General features: G+C 45.5%; 1 protein-coding gene across 3 annotated transcripts in view; it reads left to right on the top strand.

The window, feature by feature from the left end:
* PLXNA4 (plexin A4) overlaps nt 1–23,878 on the top strand; it is a 571,205-nt gene that overhangs the window by 97,315 nt on the left and 450,012 nt on the right. Inside the window, exon 1 of one of the 3 annotated variants that reach the window (XM_027573480.2) lies at nt 2,363–2,392. The exons of the other annotated variants lie outside the window; for them this stretch is intronic. The gene's annotated coding sequence lies outside the window, so the exon portion shown is untranslated. Of the gene's footprint in view, nt 1–2,362; nt 2,393–23,878 lie in introns of those variants that run through there. 3 annotated transcript variants of the gene reach the window in all.

The raw sequence follows: 23,878 nt of genomic DNA, 5'->3' as shown, positions 1-23,878 counted from the left end.
AAGAGTCCCCTAGGCCAAGTGCTGACCTACAACCAGAGTCTCCCCAGGAAGTGGTCCTTCTAGGGCTGCAGCAGGACCCAGAACATGGATGAAATCCCTTTGCTAGCCAGATTGTGAAACATCTAGGGTTTTTTGTTTTCAGCTAGCTCCTAATTATTTAGAGATTTTTCCACTGGGAATAGTCCGCCCTGGGAGATATCCCCAAATATCTGCCAGGGAACTGTTCCCTAATTTTTTTTTTTTTTTTTGCACCTGTGACCATTTTAATGAGTTAATGCTCGCTACACTGTATTAGCATTCTATACTGATGGCTGTTGTAATAAACCCCCAAATTCTCAAACATACTTGAATTTTGTTTCTTGTTCACATTAAATCTGAAACAAGTCTTGGGATTGGTGGATATCCCTTTTCCAAATAGTTATTGAAGGATCCGGGCGTCTTTCCTCTTACAGTACCACCATCTTCAAGTTAGCTTCTAGGTTCACCGTGCTTATTTGCATCAAGCCAGTGGAGGGGAAAAGAGCATGGAAGGTAGCACGAGGAAGAGTTGTACAGGCCAGCTGGGAAGTGGTACACATCACCCCACTTAGGGGTTCATGTCTAGAACACACTGTAGTCCAACTGTGTGCCCAGGACAAAAGATTTGGTGGACGGCTAACTGTGTCTCCCACTGTCCCCTGCTTAGGTTTGTCTCCTGTGTAGCAGGGGGCAAGAAATAAAGCAGAGGGAGGGCAGCTGTCTTAAATAGCAGCAATGGAGCTGATCTCCTGCCTTCAAAACACGGTGGGGCAAAATGAGGCAACAGTGGGAGACTGTTTTCAGTGGTTGGGAAGGCCATCATCTTAAACTTTAATGATGGTAGCAGGTGCTTAGGGAGATGGGCTCTCTCCTACAGTGTTTGTGGCAAAGTAAGCTGGTGCAACCACTTTGGAGAGTTATTTGTCAGCGTGTATGCCCTATGACCCAGCAATTCCATTTCTCGCTGTCTTTCCTGGAGTAACCCTCTCATATGTTTACCGTGAAGCATAAATAAGATGCCAATTGCCAGCAATGCACATAGACCGAAAGATTACAGACCATCTCAATGTCCAGGAGTAGGGAACTAGGGACATAAGCTATCTTGTATAATACGCTTGTATTGTGGAATATAGCATGAATGGTGAAAAATATAAGGTAGATTTATGTGGATGAACATGATAAGGACTTTAAGAGCTATTCCAAAAGCAAAAACCAAGTCACGGAGTGAGAGGTCCCATAGTATACCATTTACAGAAATAAAAACAAGAACCAGATAAAACTATAGATGCCTCTGTGTACATATACATTTGTACGTAAAAGTATAAAGGGAAGTCTGAAAGGTTACAAACCAGAGAAAAGTTACTTTGCATGGGTGTGAGGTGGTAATCAAGGGGACTTTACTTTTTATTGTTTGGATTTTAATCATTGTAAAGCATCATTAATGGACTACTTATGTAATTAAAAATAAATTACTAATGGAGCCCCTGGGTCGCTCAGTCAGTTGGGCGTCTAACAATTGATTTCAGCTCAGGTCATGATCTCATGGGTCGTGGGATTGAGCCCCGCATTGGGCTCTGTGCTCAGCGGGAGTCGGCTTCTTTCCTTCTTCCTCTGTCCCTCCCTCCCTACCCCTGCTCATGCTCTCTGTCTCTGTCTCTCTCAAATAAATAAATAAATCTTTAAAAACATAAATCACTAAAAATAAAGAAATAAAATAAGGAAAATTAAAAACCCAAGTATACTGGACTTCACAAGTAAGCAATGTTATTTGTTGTGTTTTATTGTTATCTCAGTGTTTTAAGATCTTAGACAAAGAAACAAAAACTAAGCAAAACAATAAGGACCCCCCCCCCCACACACACACACATACACAAATTCTACTCAGAAGCAGGCCACGTATCCAGGGTCACTTCCAAAATCATAAGAGTTCTTAGGATTAGGACCTCATGCACACTGAGTGTGTCATCCAATCTTTTAGGACCCCCAGGAGCTACTGGGGCCCTGTAGCCTGGAGTATGTTTATCAAGAAGAAGAACTCAAGAAAAACTGGGACAAGTGGTGTTGCTGTTGTCCAGTCATTTTCAAATGACCTTCCTCTTGAAGCAAGAGATTCCATAGCTAAAATGAGAGTTGCTTACGCATACTTCTAGAATATGTCAGCATCAGCCCCTGGATTAGGAACTGAAACAGCAATGAATAAGACAGTCATGCCACTTCCCATGTGGAGCTTACAGTCTAGCAACACTCTCCTCACTTACAGAAAACATTTAGTTAACACGTAGCATTTTCTCCATTTTCAGTTTCCTCCCATATACTTTTCCTTCGCTTTATGATATGGCTTCTCTACCGGCAAGCACAGACGGCAGCAGTAAAGGTGAGCCTGTGGCGAATGAGCTGTAACCGAAAGATCCAGAAATCGTTTTTTTTTTTTTTTCTGTTTAGTTTGACAACTAATCTTTTTGGATGTGTTTGCCTGGTTGTGATATTATATTTCATACATAGGGTATAATCATGCTGTCTTCTACCAAAATTGTTTTATAAAATGGAATTAAAAACATAAATGTCTCAGGGGGCTCTACAGAGGACATCATGATTTCTGGGCTGGGAAACTACCTGAACACATTTGAAAGCCACTGCCATTTACTCCGATCTTTTGTCAGATTGTTGATTTTTGCAAGGATTTCGAAGCAGGCAGAATCCCTGTTAAGAAGGTTTTCTGGGATGCATGCTTCTCTGCCATTTTCCTGGTGTTCTGAGTCATTCTCGCTCTGAACCACAGCTTGGCCTAGTGACCAGGCAGGGTCTGGGTCGCAGAAACAGTCTAACAAATTTTATTTCCCAAATAATTTGTGTCTTCTTCCTGCATTTCTTACTTTGTCAGTGATGCTTCTTTGATCTCCTTTTCCTTCCTAGCTGCTTCTCGCACACATGCATTTACTACACAACGGTCCCTGCAACTTCAGCCTTCTGCTTCTTTTCCCTTCCTCTCCTCCTCCCAGCCGTGCGTCACAAAAGTCCAAAGCAGCAAAGCAGCAGTCTGGCCACAGGGTCCCTGGCCTAGAGAGGACGGGAGGAGACAGCCAGGAAGACTGCGGCACAGGCAGGGGGAGGCAAAAACCAGAGGGTGGTAGGGAGGGACAGGCAGAGGAGAGTCCTGGGTTAATAATTACTGTCCTTTCACATAATCGCTTGTTCATTCACTTGGTCCGTAAGTATTTATTAAGCACCTACTAAGCGCCAGAGCGTGGGGATACAAGTGTAAATGGAATGAACTCCACGTCTGGGTTTGGGAAGCTTCACCTGGCGGGACACAGAGGAAATGGATTAGCACACAAGCAGCAGCTCTGACTTGCGAGTGTGCCTGGTAGCCTGCTTCAGGAAGCCTCTCCTCCCACCTCCACCCTGTCTGCCCTGCCCTGGGTGAGCGCTCAGACCAGCAGTGCAGGTCCGGTGCCTGCCCAGCCAGAGACCACGTTTTCCCAGCCTTCCTGGCGGCTTAAGTTCAGCTATGTGACTAAATTCTAGTCATACAATCTGAGCACAAGTGATGTGTCCGGTAATGCCCCTGAGATGAGGGGTGCACCTTCCTTCTCCAATTCCTGCTGTCTGGAGAGTGGACCTGGGAGTGGTACCTGGAGTAGCCACCTTCGACCATGAAATGGAAGCTTAGTGGTAAAGGGGGCAGAGGAGAAGGGTAGAATGAACTGGAAACAATATTGTGCGGCAGAGTTGCCCGGCCAGCCTGAGACCTGCAGAAAAACACGAATTCTATCCAGTATAAGTTACTGTTACTTCGTCTCCGTTAGGCTAGCTGGACCAATATATAAAGCCGTATGTCAAGTTTAAAAGAGAATTCCAAATTCGTAATCTCTTCTTAACCACTTGGGATCCCATGCTGTAATTCAGTAGTGGTCCTCACATTAGCCAACATGGGAGGCAGGTGGGAAATGGGCTGCTAATGTTTTAGAGTCAATGGAGAGGTAGCTTCAGTGAAATAGGTACTCTTCCAATTCAATTCCCCTGAAAATTTCTTAAAGACAGAGATCCACTGCCTTAGGAGCCAAAAGAGTAGCCTAAAAGAGGAGGATTTACGTGTTTGGCCTGAAATCGGACTCCTTTCTGTTAGGAAGACACAGGACGTGCAGAAACCAGGGATACAGAGTCGTTTTTTACTCTCTGGCTTGGAGGTCTTCAGCCCACAGTTTAGGGATGGCTTTTGGATCAGAGTGGAAATTGCCCATCAATCCCTGGGCAAGGCTGCCCATGTGCTGCCTACCTGGTCTCCAGGTTTGTGCATCAAACTCTTGAATCCTGACCCATCCCACACCCCGTTCCCTGCTATACCCCCTCTACGGCACTCTGGCTGGCTGTCATCGCCAAGGAGCACCCTTTGGGCAGTGTGAGTTGGGAGAGACCCATCCTCAGAGACAAACCCACAATTGCGATGGCATCTGGTTCTTCATTCACAGAAGGTATTAGTCAGGATAAGTTAGTTTGTGCTGTAGTAATGGGCAACTCCCAAACCTCAAATACAACACGGCTCCACAGCGTCTCCCCATTGTAGCCCCTTGAGGGACCCTGGATGACCATCTCATGACACCGCATTTGAACATGAGGCTTCAGGCTTTGTTGTGGCTAAGAGAGGAGAGGACGTGGAGAATCATGGTTCTCCATGCCCCCGAGCGAAGTGAGCCATTTATTGGTCATGCAGCTCATGTCGCCACCCCTACCTTCAAGGGCTGGGGAGTGCAATCCTCCTACTGTGTATCTGGAAGGGAAAGGGGCTGAGAATATTGGTGAGTAGCAGCAATGCCAGCCACAGAGAGGACACTGTGAGAAGGCTGATGGGTGCGCGCAGTGAGTCTTCAAAGCGGGCATGAACCCAGGAGGGGCACAGGATGAGCCGCTGGCTGTGCAAAGAACATGGTGGAACTTCCAGCTATATTTACTCTTTATCCTCTCCTTTGTAAATTTCTATTTTTTGAGTGTGTCTATTATATCTATTATAATGAGTATGTCTATTTATAAGGTGCATAATGTATATGTAGTTTTACATGATTATAATTTATAAGTAAATAAATATGCATATGCTGGGGGTGGATGCTCAAAAAAGTTTTATAAATGGGACAAGCAATCAAAAATGTTTGAGGACCACGGGGCCAGAGAATAGGACCCAGAGATCCTTATGTTGTGGGTGGTGAAGGCTCTTTGAAAATAGGGCCTAGAGCCCTTAAACCTGAGGTGACTCAGTTTCCTTGGCTATGAAATCATAGAACTTCCTTCTAAGATTGATCCCCCAAAGATCCGTAGATTGCAGAGGCCAAGATAGGGTAGGGTTTGGCTGAGTGTACATTCCTGAACATGGTGCCTGGTGTGGACACACTGGGTGTACAGTGGCAGTCAGTGTCAGGTTGAGAATGCTGCCTCAGTCTGGAGAGCCAAGGGAATCTCCCTGCTATCTTTTTATTTTTTGAAAAATATTTTATTTATTTATTTGCTAGAAAGAGAGAGCACAAGCAGGGGGAGCGGCAGGCAGAGGGAGAAGCAGACGCTCCGCTGAGCAGGGAGCCCGACTCATAACTCCATCCCAGGACCCTGGGATCATGACCTGAGCTGAAGGCAGATCATGACTGAGTCACCCAGGTGTCCCTGAATCTCCCCGTTATCTGCCATTGCTTTCTTTGGAGTGGCTGAAAATCTTTGAAAAGTTCACTCTGGGGGAACAATGTTACAAAATCTGGCTGGTGTAGAGAGAATGAGTGAGAGAAAATCAATGCATGTGCATATGTATGTGTGTGCGTGTGCATGAACATTTGTGAACACGTTGCTAGAGGCTGATGTGGACAGAGTGTACTAGGTTTTCTTCCTCTGGCTAAAATAGGGTCTCCCAACTGTGGGACATGAATAGAAGGGGAGAAGGACCACAGAGGGGGAGATTGGCACAGGGAATAAGGGGCAGGCTCCAGTGAGAGAGGTGTGGAGAGAAAGTGTCAGAAGACAGATCGGAAAGTAAACACCAGAAATGACTGTTGTATCCAAAACCATTAGCAGACCAGGAGATGAAACCCTATAGTCCAGAGTCCTTGTGGAACCATCCAGACCAAAGTACTCTTGGCAGTCTGTGGATGGGCAGGAGGAGCCTGGCCACCGTGTCCCACACTCAGCCAGAGGCGCAGGCTGCCCCATGTGCCCACAGTCCCTGCCAGGGCAGAGAGGCCGAGAACTCATGTCTGTGCATAATGCAACATCATTTTCCCTTGGAGACCTGCTCCCCCTTCCATTCCCCTCCCATCTATGTGAAGGACACCATCAATTTTCCAGTCATCCAGGCTCAAAACCTCAGCCATCTCCCCAACATCCACTTCCCATTCAATCAGTTGTCAGATCCTGGCAAGCTCACCTCTCACGTGGATCCCCTTCTCTTCCTCCCGATGCTTCCCCTGCAGGTCAGGAGGAAAAACAAACAAAAAAACATTGCATGTTATAAAGCCCTATACTAATAGTATTTCATAGGACTTCTAAACCTTTAGTTGCATGGAAGAGCAACCAGCATTCTAGAAGAGAAGAAACAAAGAGAGAAGAGAAAGGGAGAGGGAGAGAGAGAGAGAGAGAGATATTTTAGTTTAAAAGTTAAAGGACAGGAGGGCGGAGCAAGATGGCGGAGGAGTAGGAGACCTGGATTTCGTCTGGTCTCAGGAATTCAGCTGAATAGGGATCAAACCATTCTGAACACCTACGAACTCAACAGGAGACCGAAGAAGAGAGTAGCAACAACTCTCTGAACAGAGAAGCGACCACTTTCTGGAAGGTAGGACGTGCGGAGAAGTGAATCCGAGGTGATAGAGGTGATATTCGGGAGGATAGGCGGCGGGGGAGGGGGCCTCCGTCGGCTGCTTCTGGCAAGTGCTAGAGCCGCGGAGCACAAAATCGGACCTTTTAGAAGTCGGCTCCGCTGAGGGACGTCGCTCCAGTGGCTAAGCGGGGGGTGGAACCCTCCCGGGACAGTGTGGTCTCAGGACCTCGGGGTCACAGAGAGACCGGGGGTGCCTGAGTGCGGCAGAGCTCCCGGGTATCGGAGCGGGGAAGCCGGCTGCAGAGACGGAGCCGAGGCGCGGGCTCTCAGCTCGGGGTGGCCATAAACTGTGATCTGCGGCCCAGTCGGGCCACTGCTCCTCCAGCAGGGACCCAACAAGCGGCAGAGCCGGGGAGACTCCCCTCCCTCCCCCGGGAGGAGCGGCGCAGGAGCGCACCGCAGGGATCTGCTGGGTTTGCAGACTCCACACGGGGTCGGGTGCCAGAGATAGAAACGATCGGTCACAGGCCGGGTGAGCACGGAGTGCGACCAGAGACCGGGGACACGGGAGTGACTGACTGCTTTTCTCTGGGGGCGCACTGAGGAGCGGAGCCCCGAGTTCTTGCCTCCTCTGGGGTGGAGATTGGGAGGCCGCCATTTTCACTGTCCTCCTCCAAAGCCGTACGGAAAGCTTGCAGGGAACAAAAGCTCCTGAGAGCAAACCCGAGCAGCTTGCTTAGCCCGGACTCACAAGGGCGGGGCAATTCCGCCTCCGGCAAAGACATTTGGGAATCACGGCAATAGGGCCCTCCCCCAGAAGATCAGCAGGAACAGTCAGCAAGCCAAGACCAAGGTTACCGATCAAGGAGAATGGGAGAACTCCAGCGCTAGGGGAATACTGCACATAGAATTCATGGCTTTTTTTTACCATGATTCATTAGTTTTTCAAAGTTAATTTTTTTAACTGTTTTTTTAATTTCTCTTTTTCCCTTTTTCAACCAACATCTTATCAATCCCTTTTAAAAAAAACATTATTTTTCATTTTTAGAGTCATATTTTATCCCTTCATAGTAGTTACCCTTATTTTTGGCATATGTATATATATATAAGTTGTTCTCTCTTTAAAATTTTGAGATACAGTTTCTTCTAACAGATCAAAATATACCCTAAATCACTAGTGTATGGCTTTGTTCTAGTCTCCTGCCTGATCACATTCTCTCCCTTTTTTTTTTTTAAATCTTCTTCTTTCTTTTTTCAAACTTCTTATCGTATCAATTCCTTTTATAAAATCTTTTCTAATTTTCATCTTTACAGTCATCTTCCATCCCTTCATTGTATCAACCCTTATTTTGTACATATATAAGTCTTTCTTCCTTTAAAATTTTAGGAGGCACTTTTCTCTAACAGACCAAAATACGCCCAAAATCTAGTGTGTGGCACTGATCTATGCACTAGCCTGATCATATTTGATCATATTTGTTTTTTTTTGTATTGTTCTGTTTTTGTTTTTAATCTTTTTCTTTTTGTTTTTTCTTTCTTTCTTTCTTTTCTCTTTCTTTTTTCTTTCTTTCCCTTTCTTTTCCCCTGGTTTCAGGTCTTTTCTGATTTGTATAGAGTATATTTGCTGGGGACATTCTTAACCTGTTGGCATTTTGTTCTCTCATTCATCTATTCTCCTCTGGACAAAATGACAAGACAAAAAAAATCACCTCAGCAAAAAGAACAAGAGAGAGTACCGTCAGCCAGGGACCTACTCAATACGGACATTAGTACGATGTCGGACCTAGAGTTCAGAATCATGACTTTAAAGATACTAGCTGGGCTTGAAAAAAGCGTGGAAGTTATTAGAGAAACCCTTTCAGGAGAAATAAAAGAACTAAAATCTAACCAAGTCGAAATCAAAAAAGCTATTGATGAGGTGCAATAAAAAATGGGGGCACTAACTGCTAGGATAAATGAGGCAGAAGAGAGAATCAGTGATATAGAAGACAAAATGATGGAAAATAAAGAGGCTGAGAAAAAGAGAGAGAAACAACTACAGGATCACAAGAGCAGAATTTGAGAGATAAGTGATACGATAAGATGAAACAACATTAGAATAATTGGGATCCCAGAAGAAGAAGAAAGAGAGAGAGGGGCAAAATGTATATTGGAGCAAATAATAGCAGAGAACTTCCCTAATGTGAGGAAGGAAGCAGGCATCAAAATCCAGGAGGCACAGAGAACTCCTCTCAAAATCAATAAAAATAGATCAACACCCCAACATCTAATAGTAAAACGTACGAGTCTCAGAGACAAAGAGAAAATCCTGAAAGCAGCTCGGGAGAAGAGATATGTAACCTACAATGATAGAAACATTAGATTGGCAACAGACCTATCCACAGAGACCTGGCAGGCCAGAAAGGACTGGAATGATATCTTTAGAGCACTAAACAAGAAAAATATGCAGCCAAGAATACTATATCCAGCTAGGCTCTCATTGAAAATTGAAGGAGAGATAAAAAGCTTCCAGGACAAACAAAAGCTAAAGGAATTTGCAAACAGGAAACCAGCCCTACAAGAAATATTGAAAGGGGTCCTCTAAGCAAAGAGAGAGACTAAAAGCAGCACAGATCAGAAAGGAACAGAGACAATATACAGTAACAGTCACCTTACAGGCAATACAGTGGCACTAAATTCATACCTTTTAACAGTTACCCTGAATGTAAATGGGCTCAATGCCCCAATCAAAAGACACAGGCTATCAGATTGGATTAAAAAACAAGACCCATCAATATGCTGTCTGCAAGAGACTCATTTTAGACCCAAAGACACCCCCAGATTGAAAGTGAGGGGGTGGAAAACCATTTACCATGCTAATGGACACCAAAAGAAAGCTGGGGTGGCAATCCTTATATCAGACAAATTAGATTTTAAACCAAAGACTGTAATAAGAGATGAGGAAGGACACTATATCCTACTTAAAGGTTCTATCCAACAAGAAGATCTAACAATTGTAAATATCTATGCCCCGAACATGGGAGCAGCCAATTATATAAGGCAGTTAATAACAAAAGCGAAGAAACACATTGACAGCAATACAATAATAGTGGGGGACTTTAACACGCCCCTGACTGAAATGGACAGATCATCTAAGCAAAAGATCAACAAGGTAATAAAGACTTTAAATGACACACTGGACCAAATGGACTTCACAGACATATTCAGAACACTCCATCCCAAAGCAATGGAATATACATTCTTCTCTAGTGCCCAGGAACATTCTCCAGAATTGATCACATCCTGGGTCACAAATCAGGTCTCAACCGGTACCAAAAGATTGGGATTATTCCCTGCATATTTTCAGACCACAATGCTTTGAAACTAGAACTCAATCACAAGAGGAAAGTTGGGTAGAACTCAAATGCATGGAGGCTAAAGAGCATCCTACTAAGGAATGAATGGGTCAACCAGGAAATTAAAGAAGAATTAAAAAAATTCATGGAAACCAATGAAAATGAAAACACAACTGTTCAAAATCTTTGGGATACAGCAAAGGCAGTCCTGAGAGGAAAGTATATAGCAATACACGCCTTTCTCAAGAAACAAGAAAGGTCTCAAATACACAACCTAACCCTACACCTAAAGGAGCTGGAGAAAGAACAGCAAAGAAAGCCTAAACCCAGCAGGAGAAGAGAAATAATAAAGATCAGAGCAGAAATCAATGAACTAGAAACCAAAAGAACAGTAGAACAGATCAACGAAACTAGGAGCTGGTTCTTTGAAAGAATTAACAAGATTGATAAACCCCTGGCCAGACTTATCAAAAAGAAAAGAGAAATGACCCCAATCAACAAAATCATGAATGAAAGAGGAGAGATCACAACCAACACCAAAGAAATACAAACAATTATAAAAACATATTATGAGCAACTCTATGCCAGCAAATTAGATAACCTGGAAGAAATGGGTGCATTCCTAGAGATGTATCAACTACCAAAATTGAACCAGGAAGAAATAGAAAACCTGAGCAGACCTATAGCCACTAAGGAAATTGAAGCAGTCATCACAAATCTCCCAACAAACAAAAGCCCAGGGCCAGATGGCTTCCCCGACATTTAAAGAAGAATTAATACCTATTCTCCTGAAACTGTTCCAAAAAATAGAAAGGGAAGGAAAACTTCCAAACTCATTTTATGAGGCCATCATTACCTTGATCCCAAACCAAAGACCCCATCAAAAAGGAGAACTACAGACCAATATCCTTGATGAACATGGATGCAAAAATTCTCACCAAAATACTAGCCAATAGGATCCAACAGTACATTAAAAGGATTATTCACCATGACCAAGTGGGATTTATCCCTGGGCTGCAAGGCTGGTTCAACATCCGCAAATCAATCAACGTGATACCATACATTAACAAAAGAAAGAACAAGAATCATATGATCCCCTCAATAGATGCAGAAAAAGCATTTGACAAAGTACAGCATCCTTTCTTGATCAAAACTCTTCAGATATAGGGATAGAGGGTACATACCTCAATATCATAAAAGCCATCTATGAAAAACCTACAGCGAATATCATTCTCAATGGGGAAAAGCTGAGAGCTTTTCCCCTAAGGTCAGGAACGTGGCAGGGATGTCCACTCTCACCACTGCTATTCAACATAGTATTAGAAGTCCTAGCCACAGCAATCAGAGAACAAAAAGAAATCAAAGGCATCCAAATCGGCAAAGAGGAAGTCAAACTCTCACTCTTTGCAGATGATATGATACTGTATGTGGAAAACCCAAAAGACTCCACCCCAAAACTGCTAGAACTCATACAGGAATTCAGTAAAGTAGCAGGATATAAAATCAATGCACAGAAATCAGTGGCATTCCTATACACCAACAAGACAGAAGAGAGACAAATCAAGGAGTTGATCCCATTTATAATTGCACCCAAAACCATAAGATACTTAGGAATAAATTTAACCAAAGAAGCAAAGGATCTGTACTCAGAGAACTATAAAATACTCATGAAAGAAATCGAAGAAGACACAAAGAAATGGAAAAACGTTCCATGCTCATGGATTGGAAGAACAAACCTTGTGAAGATGTCAATGCTACCTAGAGCAATCTACACATTCAATGCAATCCCCATCAAAATACCATCCACTTTTTTCAAAGAAATGGAACAAAGAATCCTAAAATTTGTATGGAACCAGAAGAGACCCCGAATAGCCAGAGGAATATTGAAAAAGAAAAGCAAAGCTGGCGGCATCACAATTCCGGACTTCCAGCTCTATTACAAAGCTGTCATCATCAAGACAGTGTGGTACTGGCACAAAAACAGACACATCGATCAATGGAGCAGAATCGAGAGCCCAGAAATGGACCCTCAACTCTATGGTCAACTCATCTTTGACAAAGCAGGAAAGAATGTCCAATGGAAAAAAGACAGTCTCTTCAACAAATGGTGTTGGGAAAATTGGACAGCCACATGCAGAAAAATGAAACTGGACCATTTCCTTACACCACACACAAAAATAGACTCCAAATGGTTGAAAGACCTAAACGTGAGACAGGAGTCCATCAAAATCCTAAAGGAGAACACAGGCAGCAATCTCTTCGACCCCAGCCGCAGCAACTTCTTTCTAGAAACATCGCCAAAGGCGAGGGAAGCAAGGGCAAAAATGAACTATTGGGATTTCATCACGATAAAAAGCTTTTGCACAGCAAAAGAAACAGTCCACAAAACCAAAAGACAACCGACAGAATGGGAGAAAATATTTGCAAATGACAGATCAGATAAAGGGCTAGTATCCAAAATCTATAAAGAACTTATCAAAGTCAATACCCAAAGAACAAATAATCCAATCAAGAAATGGGCAGAAGACATGAACAGACATTTTTCCAAAGAAGACATCCAAATGGCCAACAGACACATGAAAAAGTGCTCAACATCGCTCGCATCAGGGAAATCCAAATCAAAACCTCCATGAGATACCACCTCACACCAGTCAGAATGGCTAAAATTAACAAGTCAGGAAACGACAGATGCTGGCGGGGATGTGGAGAAAGGGGAACCCTCCTGCACTGTTGGTGGGAATGCAAGCTGGTGCAGCCACTCTGGAAAACAGTATGGAGGTTCCTCAAACAGTTGAAAATAGAGCTACCATACGATCCAGCAATTGCACTACTGGGTATTTACCACAAAGATACAAATGTAGGGATCTGAAGGGGTACGTGCACCCCGATGTTTATAGCAGCAGTGTCCACAATAGCCAAACTGTGGAAAGAGCCAAGATGTCCATCGACAGACAAATGGATAAAGAAGAGGTGGTATATATACACCATGGAATATTATGCAGCCATCAAAAGGAATGAGATCTTGCCATTTGCAGCAACGTGGATGGAACTGGAGGGTGTTATGCTGAGTGAAATAAGTCAATCAGAGAAAGAGATGTATCATATGACCTCACTGATATGAGGAATTCTCAATCTCAGGAAACAAACTGAGTGTTGCTGAGTGGTGGGGGGTGGGAGGGATGGGGTGGCTGGGTGATAGACATTGGGGAGGGTATGTGCTGTGGTGAGCGCTGTGAATTGTGCAAGACTGTTGAATCACAGATCTGTACTTCTGAAACAAATAATGCAAGATATGTTAGGAAAAAAGAAAAAGAAGAAGATAGCAGGAGGGGAAGAATGAAGGGGAGTAAGTCGGAGGGGGAGATGAACCATGAGAGACGATGGACTCTGAAAAACAAACTGAGGGTTCTAGAGGGGAGGGGGGTGGGGGGATGGGTTAGCCTGGTGATGGGTATTAAGGAGGGCACGTTCTGCGTGGAGCACTGGGTGTTACGCACAAACAACGAATCATGGAACACTACATCAAGAACTAATGATGTATGGTGATTAACATAACAATAAAAAATTAAAAAAAAAGTTAAAGGACATCCCAAGGGCAGTATTTCAGGGGAGGCTCAGAAGAGTCTGGAAAGCTGAAACTTGGACGCCGGTGGGACACGGACACCTCCTCCTAGCCCCTTGACTCAGTCTCTCTCTGCAGCTTGCTTTTCTCTGCAGCTCAGTGGGTGGGTGGGAGTCTCTCTAGTACCTGAGCACCGCATCTCCCTAGTATTGGCATCTCCTCCATTGAGGAGACCCAAATAAACTCACTAGTCTCACATCCCTTGGAAATTTCTTCTTAGCCAGGTTGGCGTGGCCAGGCATGTAGCCTAATCTGCAGTCATGGCTGTTGGGGATGCATAGCTGTGCCCTCCAGTGTTGCTTCGGTGCTGTCCCTGCTTGCCTCACATTTATAAGCTGTGCCCTTGCCTGTTCTCCTGTAGTCTTCCGTACCTACCACCTGTGAGCTTTCTTTCGGTGACTTACGGTAGGAAAACAGTACTAAGTAGGCCTCTTGGAACTTGACCCACGATCTGCCACATTCCATTATCTGTCCAGGGCGAGCCTGCCAAGTCCACCCTGCCTACGTGCACTGGACCTGTGGCCACATGCGACTACTGAGCACTTGAAGTGGGGCCAGTCCGAACTGAGATGAGCAGTGTCAAATACACACCTGGTTCTTAACACCTAGGAAAAAAGAATGTAAAATATCTCATTAATAATTGTTCACATCGATCGTATGTTGGAATGGTAATATTTGGATATGCTAGATTAGGTAAAATATCTATTAAAGTTAATTTCACCTGTTTCTTTTTACTTTTTGAATGAGGTTATTAGAAAATTTAATATTACCTGTGACTCACATTTCATTTCTGCTGGGCAGTGCTGGGTCGAACTATATTCTCAGGAAAAACTCACTGCCTGTTTTCAATCTGTTTCTCCCTCCGGGAAGGTCTCTCCTGCTCCCACCTACCCAACTCCTACCCATCCTGCAAAACCCCCTCCCCACCAGTGCTGCCCTTTGAAGCTCCATGCTCAAAGACAGAAGATAACCTTCCACCCTCGGAACTGTTGAAATCTTTTTTTTTTCTTTTTGTATTTCAAAATACATGTTTGGCACATTTTACCTTTACTGTAATTAATAGTATGTGTGTGTTATTGTCTATATTACATTGGAGGTCCTGTGGCCATGCTTCATTGGTTTGTCCATTCCATGTACAGATACCTAATAAGTGCCAATAATAGGGCCAGAAATAACTAAGTTTGTGAAAGAAACTCCCTCTTGCTACTCATCAGTTGTTGTGTGCTCCAGAGGCTTTTGTCCTGGTCTGTATTCCCAGTGTCTCCATCACTCCCTTACCCACCCCCTCATACCCCCTGCACATGCACACTCTCTCACCTCCATTACCCTATTCATTCATTCATTCATTCATTCAAATATTTAATGGCACTTTACCATGCCAGGTACTGGTGAATACAGGTGAATGAAGACATGTGGTCCCTGTCTCAATGGAGTTTACAGTCTAACGGGGAGAGTGATAACAAAAGTGAATAGATTAGTATATGCTTACAGAACCATGATATGGAGGGTTCAGAAGGGGAACCAGTCAGTGGGAGGGCAGGCTTGACTTAGAGTCCTGGTCAAGTTGAGGCAATGCTGTTTAAGCAGAGCCTGGTAGGCTGAGGAGTCAGCTGTGTGCTGAGCGGAAGGAGGAGCGCCCAGGTGGAAGGAAACTTGGAAGACCCCAGGAGGGAAGAGAGGTATTACATGAGGCCAAAGGACATTATCTCTGCAGTTTCCAGCTCTGGATGGGTGAGAGGAATCACTAGTAGGTTAATTTCCTCTCCGTGTTGTGAGTTTACTCTTTGGAACTTCTGGAGCACCAGAGAGTACGCTTGACTCTTAAAATCTCTCCAGATGCTTTTCAACAAAGCATACATACTAATTCCATTTCTTCTCATAGTGTTACCCTTAGGTGAACATAGTGTTACCCTTAGGTATACCCTTGGTATAAAATTCATACTCTTTCTGTATGAAAATCATGGGTATAATCTCATTGTAATGCCCTTTTGATATACATCGGTGGTTCTCACTCGGGGGTGATTGTGTCCTCCAGGGGACATTTAGCAGTGTAGAGAGATGGTTTGGGTTGTCACAACTGCAGGGGGTTGGTGGTGGTGCTATTGGCATCTAGTGGAGAGAGGTCAGAGATGCTGCCAAATATCTTATAATACAAAAGACAGCCCCCCACAAAAAAAAGAATTATCTGGTTCAAAATGTCAATAGTGACAAGGTTGAGCTATCTTGATATATATTAGGGTAAGCATTCTTTTGATAGATGGAAAGCTGTAGCTCTGTGACAGAGACTGCAAGTTGTCCCCTCATATCCAGTGTTTCCTCTATCCTTAGTAGAAGATGCTCAGGGTTTTCCAAGATCACAGTGCACTCAACTAAAGGGCGCTATTTTCCAGTGTCCCATGCAGTTAGGTGTAGCCACATGACTGAATCCTGGCCACTAAGATGTCAGCAGAAATGCCTTTGGGAAAGTTGCTAAAATGGAGCTGCCTTGGCTTGCCATGGTGACATGGGGACATTTTGCTCTTGTTTATCTTCCTCCCTGCTACCTAGCATGCAGTGGGATAGCAGGAGCTCAGCCATTTGGTATACCCATGATCCTGAAGACAGGTGTCATGACGTGACCTTGAGGTGACCTTGAAGATGGGAGAGCACAAAGGCAGAAGCCTTGCTCTCGGCTTCATGGAACCCCGACTCCCTTCCTCCAGACATCTTTCACGTGAACAAACAAACCTGTGTATGAAAAATCTCTGTGAGTTTGGGTTACCTGTAATGTACAGCTGCCTTTACATCTAGCTGAGAGAGCGTCACCAGGAGCCCAGAGGTCCGTGGCTCTTTCGACCGGGTCTTGGGGACCTCCTTCTCACCACAGGCATTCTGCACTTCTCTCTTGGTACCGGTCTCCTTGCATGCCAAATTGTCAGCCAGCCTCAGGGGCGATTTTCACAATTTTCCAAGTTCTGGGCCAGGCTCTCCATATGGGGAGATTTGCGCGTAGCTCATCTTCCAGGATCGGGCCCCAGGATAACGAATTCCCCACCTTCGGGTATATGTTACCGTGTGGGTTCGGTACAGTAGCCTCCCTGCCCTGGGGTTGCTCACAGGAGACGTTCAGAAGCTACAAGCTAGGGGGTGGGGACTCAGAAATGTGCACGGGGTCGGCACTGTGCTGTCACTTTTGAAGCCCGAAGTTCTGCACCCGAGCTCGGATCTGGATACATGAAGGCATGTTTGCCAAAGGCTGGAGTTTTGATGTGGAGTGGAGAAATCACTGTTACTTTGTGGGGGAGAAAAACACCTTTCATTTCTTTAGGGAAAGATAAGTAATGCAATTTTGCGGTTTCTCACTTCTGATCTTCTGGAGAGCAGATGTTCCTTGAGGAATGGCTGGTCCAGAGGCAACATATTTAAGTTCGCAAACACCACACATTTAGATGTTAGACATTTCAGTGTTGCTAAAGAAAACCAGCAAATTAAACAGCCAACTTTCCCTCTTAGTTTTGTCAAAGAGACTTTTTAAAATTAACTTGGCTGCTGGCAGTGGGATTGGCTCATTTGCCAGTCTCAGGAATGGGGGAATGAGGTGGATGTGTGGTTGGGGTCCAGAGGAGGGGTGACTGATGGGAGGAAGTGGGGTGGGGGGGTGTCTCGGCACACAGAGAAGCCTCCCTCCCCCATGGGACAGGCAGGGACCCTCCTGTGGGCCAGGCATGCTCCTGCTCACCGGTGTCATCACACTGAAGGGGAAACCTGCCCTTTAGCCATAAGGGCAGTTATGTGCTGAGGGATGCACCCTCCACGACGGGGGGTGGGGGTGGGGGGCTGGCAGGGGAGGACAGCCTTCCGTAAGTGAGTGGAAAGATTTCTCTGGATTAGAATGAATGACGCCCAGGGTTTAAACGGTGCTCCGTGGGCTGGGTAAATGGCTTCTCTTAGCCTCGTGACCCTCGTACGTGCATGCATGCTTTCGTTTTTAAAACATGGTGGGGGCTGGAGGTTGGGGGAGGTTGCTGCAGAGAGCAGGGACGTGGAGCTTCAAGCAGCTGTATCCTAGCTGTGGGATGAATGCGATGAAATTCAGCTTTTTATTTTTAGCAGGGGTGGGGAAGCAGGGAGAATCTTCGATGTGGGGTTTGAAGAGCTTCTTTGGGAGGGTGAGGGTGGGAAGGTTAGGGACAGTCCCCCCAAAGCACCACCAGCAGCAGGGGCGGGCCTGCCCCACAAATAGCAAAGCACTGCCTCCTCTTCTTAAAAACTCCTAACACCAGTGTCCTGGTGGAGACACTGAGGCCCCACGAGTCGCAGTGACTTGTGTCTATTGTTGCCCAGCAATTCCCGGCGAGGAGCGGGACCGGCCCGGGTCCTCTGGCTACTAGTTGAAGGGTTTTGTCTGTGTGATTGCTTTGGCTTCATAATATCACTTTCTACTCTGGTACTTGGACGTGTTCCATAAGTGCCCTGCTATGTGAAGCTCTTTCTTAAAATAGGAAGAGGGTAAACTCATTGGAAAGGCTGGAAGGACCTTGTGAAGAGAGCCGGGCATGATTACAAGTCACCCTGGTTCCACTAGTTCAAGCAGACAGATGGTGGATAGAACCGAAGCCAGACAATTTGCACTTACCGAATTAGCGCCCGTCTGTTAGTCTGCAGAAATGGGGAAAAATGGGCATCTCTCTTCTCACCATATAAGGTAAATAACAACCAGTGTTCCTGGAGTGTTGGCCCCACAGGATGCAGAGGCAGTGTTAGTCAGGCTGCTCCCCTGTCGGCCACTCGTGGGAGGCAGGACAGAGTGCTGGAAAGAACTCAGACCGTGGACTCAGAGGGTCACAGGTTCAAATCCCGGTGGTTAGCACAGCTGGTGTTTCCTTGGGCTTAACCCCAGAGAGGCTGTTTGCTCACCCATCAGAGAGGGATAATTCATCTAACGAAGTCAATACAAGTAAAATGGGCAGAAGGCAGTAGGTCTCCTATAGTCAGAGCTCACTAATGATGGCTGCCAACGACATTCCACCCCATCTAGCCTTCACCTGCGTATGGCAATAGCCAGAAGAATAGTGGTGGAGGGTACCAAGAGTGTGGCTGGCCTAGAGCAAATTCCCGCTCACTCCAGGACATCCCCCATAAGCCACGTGTTTGTAGTCAGCCTCGTGTAAAGGAAGGATGGACGTTTTCTATGGCAGGGCTTACAAACACATGATAGAGTCTCCTGTACTTTGAGGGGCGCCCCTGGCACAGTTTGTCATTCACCCTTTCCTCCACTGACCAGTACTGAGTCCAATCTTGCCCTCAAGGGATTCAGAGTCTGGGAGGGAAGATAGTTATTCAAACAAATAATTATGACAAACTTTAAAAACACTGTAATCAGTGTGCTGAATCCTACCTGGCATGAGGAGGAAGGTGTTGGGAGAGTCCTCTCGTGGACTCTGAGCTGGACCTTTAGGGAGGACAGAGATTTCAGCAGGTTACCAGGGGGACGGAAAGAACAACGTGGGAACGAGACCTCAGGGTGTGGAGTGCCTGGGTTTCCCAGGGAGCTGTGAGCGCCGCAGGGTGACAAATGTCAGGCCTGCTTGAGAGTGTCAGACATGGGCTGCTGAGCCAGGCGGGGTCCGCCCCTGACCGTGGGTCTGTAGACAGGAGGGTCTTCAGTCAGGGGAGTGAGTGGCTCCTTCAGGTTTGCATTTTGGGGAGGATCAGACTGGATCGTGAGGGGCGCCTGGGTGGCTCAGTCGTTAAGCGTCTGCCTTCGGCTCAGGTCATGGTCCCGGGGTCCTGGGATCGAACCCCGCGTTGGGCTCCCTGCTCCGCGGGAAGCCTGCTTCTCCCTCTCCCCATTCCCCCTGCTTGTGTTCCCTCTCTCGCTATCGCTCTCTCTCTGTCAAATAAATAAATAAAATCTTTAAAAAAAGGACTGGATGGTGAGAGGCAAGAGTGGGGGCAGGGAGACCTTTTTTCAGGTTATTACAGCCCCCCCGGGAGGGCAGAGGCAGAGGGACAGATTTCCGTCCTAGTGAAAAGGGCGCCAGGGCAGTCCTCGTGATGAATGGCACATGGGGGCTGGACGACAGAAGGCGGAGAATGATTACCTTACGACTTTCTGGGGTAATGAGAATCTTGGGCCAACATTCTCTTATGGCACTTAAGTTCTAATGCTTGCAGTTGGTTTCTCCTTTGCCATTAGGATGAGTGTTCCTTGAGTGCCGGGACTCTTGACTTACTCGTTCTACCTGCACCATTCCTGGTAATACAGAATCGGGACCAAATAACCTTAGAATTAATATTTTGATAAATTGATGGATGAATATTCATTCTGCCTTGTACTGCATTCCTCGGGGTGGGGGGAGAGCATCTGTGTATCCTGTTACAGCTCCCAGCAGGGGGTCTCATAGATGCCTGTCAAACCCCATAGGATGATGATGAGGATGATGTGATGATGATGGATAGTGATGATGGTGATAATGCAATGCTGCTTACCTTCCCCTTTCCAGAGCAAAGTGCTTCCCAGCTTCCTTGGGGAAATGCAGGAGGCACATTCATTAACATGAGCAAAGTGTCCTGATTGGAACTTCTTGGCTGGGAGAAGTCAGAGGCTCGGGGAACATTTCCATTACAGTGATTGTTGCTCTCAGTGCGTGAAGCGGTCCGTTGAGGCTCTTCTGTCAAAGGAAGACAAAACAGCAATCCCCTTAGCCCGGTTGGTTACTACACTTCAGAACTATCCATCTCTCCATCTGTAAAATTTCCCCTGGATTCCTCATCTGCTCAGTACAGACTTCTAGCCGCTATTCTGCTGTGCTTGGTGCTGCTGCTGGGGAGGCAAGGAGAGTCCCCAGGGGAAGCAGGACGAGATCAAGAGTTGGTGGAGGGGGGGCAGAGAGGCAGCTTCTCCCTAGATGATTTGAACCATTGGAGAACCTTTTCCAGAATTTTAAACTGTGATGTATCTTACCTGCTCAGAGGGCACATCTCCTGTGGGCATGTGCAGGCCAACCTCTGGGAATTGGAAAGCTTGGGGCACAGGTTTTTTGGTTAACTGAAAATTATCAAAAATTCTTGTTTTGGGGGCACCTGGATGGCATAGTCCATTAAGTGACCAACTCTTGGTCTCGGTTCAGGTCGTAATCTCAGGACTGTAAGAAAGATTGAGCCCCACGCTGGGCTCCATGCTGAGCACAGAGTCTGTTTGAGATTCTCTCTCCCTCTGCCCCTCCTGCTCATGCTCTCTCTCTCTCTCAAATAAATAAATAAATCTTCTACAAAATTCTTGTTTTGGTTGGCCTTGTTAAACTCCTTTTTTCAAAGGCTTCGGTCCGTTTTCCTTTCTTAAGCTCTTTGAACACTGAACAGCATTTACTCTTGATTTTGTGATTCAGAAAGCATTCAGGATCATGATTCAGAATCCCCATTCCGAAATGCCAATTTTTATTACATGTAACCACAGGTGTGGAAGGCTCAGGGGACTGGGTGAATCTCTTTCCGGGACACATTCTTGATTTTATTTGGCGAACTTCCACATATCAGCTTGTTTCCAGTGATTGGCTTCTTCTAAACTTTGAAGACAGATAATTCTAAATATATGAGGGTTCAAGTTGCTTTCTGCTTAGAGGAAGTTTTATCACCTATCAGATGCTCCCTCCTCCCTATTTTTCTCAGGTTAGAAGTGACATATGTCCCTGTGACTAAGGGTTGGTGGCATAAACTGCACCCAGCCCAATTGCTAGCTCCGTATGTGAGTTTGCATATACAGTCCGTTCTGCTATAATGCTTGTTTTGGAAACACAGATTTGTTCCAGTGCAATTGATGTCTTAGGGACTGATTTGAGCATATCACAAATTTCACATTTATGCGCCATCTAGCATGCGAGAAACACTAGGTGAGTGCAGAAAACTGCACACGGCTGAACTGAGAAGTGTGAGAAAATATAGAACGAACATGCCTCAGACATCTCCCAGCTCCTGCCGTCCACCCAGTGTGCTGGGAGCCATGCCCATCTGCCCCTGTTGTTCCCTCTTTCTGCCCACTTCTTGTCCCAAACGCACAGGCTGTAACCTTTCTGGTGCCCATTTCCGCAAGCGAGCAAACATCAGAACTTTTTCAGGGTAAAGTACCATTTTTATTGTAGTATTTATGTATTTCTTGACCATTTTAACGTGTATAATTGGGCTACCATTTTTATTAGATTCTTTTTTTAAAAAAATATGTGTCATTGGTGGAGTTTTTTTTTTAATTTTTATTGTTATGTTAATCACCATACATTACATCATTAGTTTTTGATGTAGTGTTCCGTGATTCATTGTGCATAACACCCAGTGCTCCACGCAGAACGTGCCCTCTTTAATACCCATCACCAGGCTAACCCATCCCCCCACCCACCCTCCCCTCTAGAAACCTCAGTTTGTTTTTCAGAGTCCATCGTCTCTCATGGTTCATCTCCCTCTCCAACTTACTCCCCTTCATTCTTCCCCTCCTGCTATCTTCTTCTTCTTTTTTTTCTTAACATATATTGCATTATTTGTTTCAGAAGTACGGATCTGTGATTCAACAGTCTTGCACAATTCACAGCGCTCACCATAGCACATACCCTCCCCAATGTCTATCACCCAGCCACCCCATCCCTCCCACCCCCCTGTCGTTGGTGGAGTTTTAGAGCATTGTGCTTCTTAACCCCATTTCCCCCCATAAGCTCTGTGGCTTTTATTGTGTGATTTTGCACATCGTGGTGATTTTTGGGAACACATATGTTGTGTTACAACAGAACTGGCCATCACTGGGGGGCTCTGAGCTTCTCTGTAACCAGCTGGGAAAGGAAGATAGTATTCATCTTGAAGAGAAGGGACTTTACTAGTTCTGCAAGTAACATTTGTTCTCCTTGCCAGGGGCCACTTTGACTACTCACCAAAGATACATAACTTATAAAGAACCTTTCTAGAAGGCTGAGTATATCTTCCAGTTTAAAGACATGGAAAACTGAATAAAATTTTGAAATAGATATGTAAGGTGGTATCACTTCAACTTTCCTTATGGGGTATCCAAAGCATAGAGCACATGTCCTCTCAGTTATGCATAAACTTTCTTTGTGAAATATAGGGAATGTTCAGGGCCATACAAGGGGCAAAACTGGCACATGCTAAGTCCTTCCTATGGAGACTAGAGGTGTTAGATACATCAGTTCTTGTAATTTTCATAGGACATTGTACCATATTCTTCAAGTATTTGTTGAACCCCTGTGTGTATTGGGTGCTGATCTGAGCATGGGGTTATATTCGTGAACAGAACACATTGCTGCCTCCAGGAACTGAACTTCTAGTGGAGGGAGATAAGCAGTAAGCCAACAGACCAATGTACTCTGTGGTAAGTGGAGGCTTACCATGGCTATGGAGTAAGACAGCACGAAGAAAGGAGTGTTTGGGGCAAGGGGAACAGAAGGGACTACTGAGGGGGCCCTTGAGCAGGGAATAGGCAGCCCTGTTATCCCCATTGCTACAGGTGAAGAAACTGAGGTAAAGAAGGAAGACTCAAGCTGCTCAGAGCCTTCAGTGGACCAGTTGGGAGGTAGGGGGAGGGAAGGAAGGGAAGATGGAATGTGTTCCTTGGTCTGTAAGGAGAAGAGAAAGTAGAGTGAGGACTGTGCTAAATCTAATTTTACTTCAAAGTCCGTGTTCTTTCTATGCCTCTGAGCACTTTCTACCTTTTGAGCTTGATCTTCTGAAAACATGGCTTCCCTCTCATTACCCCAGTCTTGCTCAAGGACCTGGTAGGCTTCCCTGATGATGACTATATTAGTTTGCTAGGGCTGTGTCTAGGAAAGGCTCAATGTGCTTTCCTTTACTCTCACGCTACACTTCTCTTCTGACACCGAATGTGTGGGTTTTCCACACATCAAGCAATTCTCCAACATGCTGGGCATTCTATAATTCAATTCTGTTCAGACACTATCTACCTGGAGTTAGCGTCAGATCCCACAAGTTAGGGGCTCAGTCCCATAAGACTGCCCCCACTTCAGAGGCCAATCGCAAGTCTTTATTGTCACTTGTACTTTTGACCAACCAGCTATAAATCAGGGTTCCCATGACCCCCTCTTTGGGTTCAATAATTTGCTAGAATGGCTCACA

This window comes from Zalophus californianus, chromosome 12, assembly GCF_009762305.2.
Source record: "Zalophus californianus isolate mZalCal1 chromosome 12, mZalCal1.pri.v2, whole genome shotgun sequence".
Taxonomy (NCBI): Eukaryota; Metazoa; Chordata; class Mammalia; order Carnivora; family Otariidae; genus Zalophus; species Zalophus californianus.
This window is presented reverse-complemented; position numbering and strand designations above follow the sequence as displayed.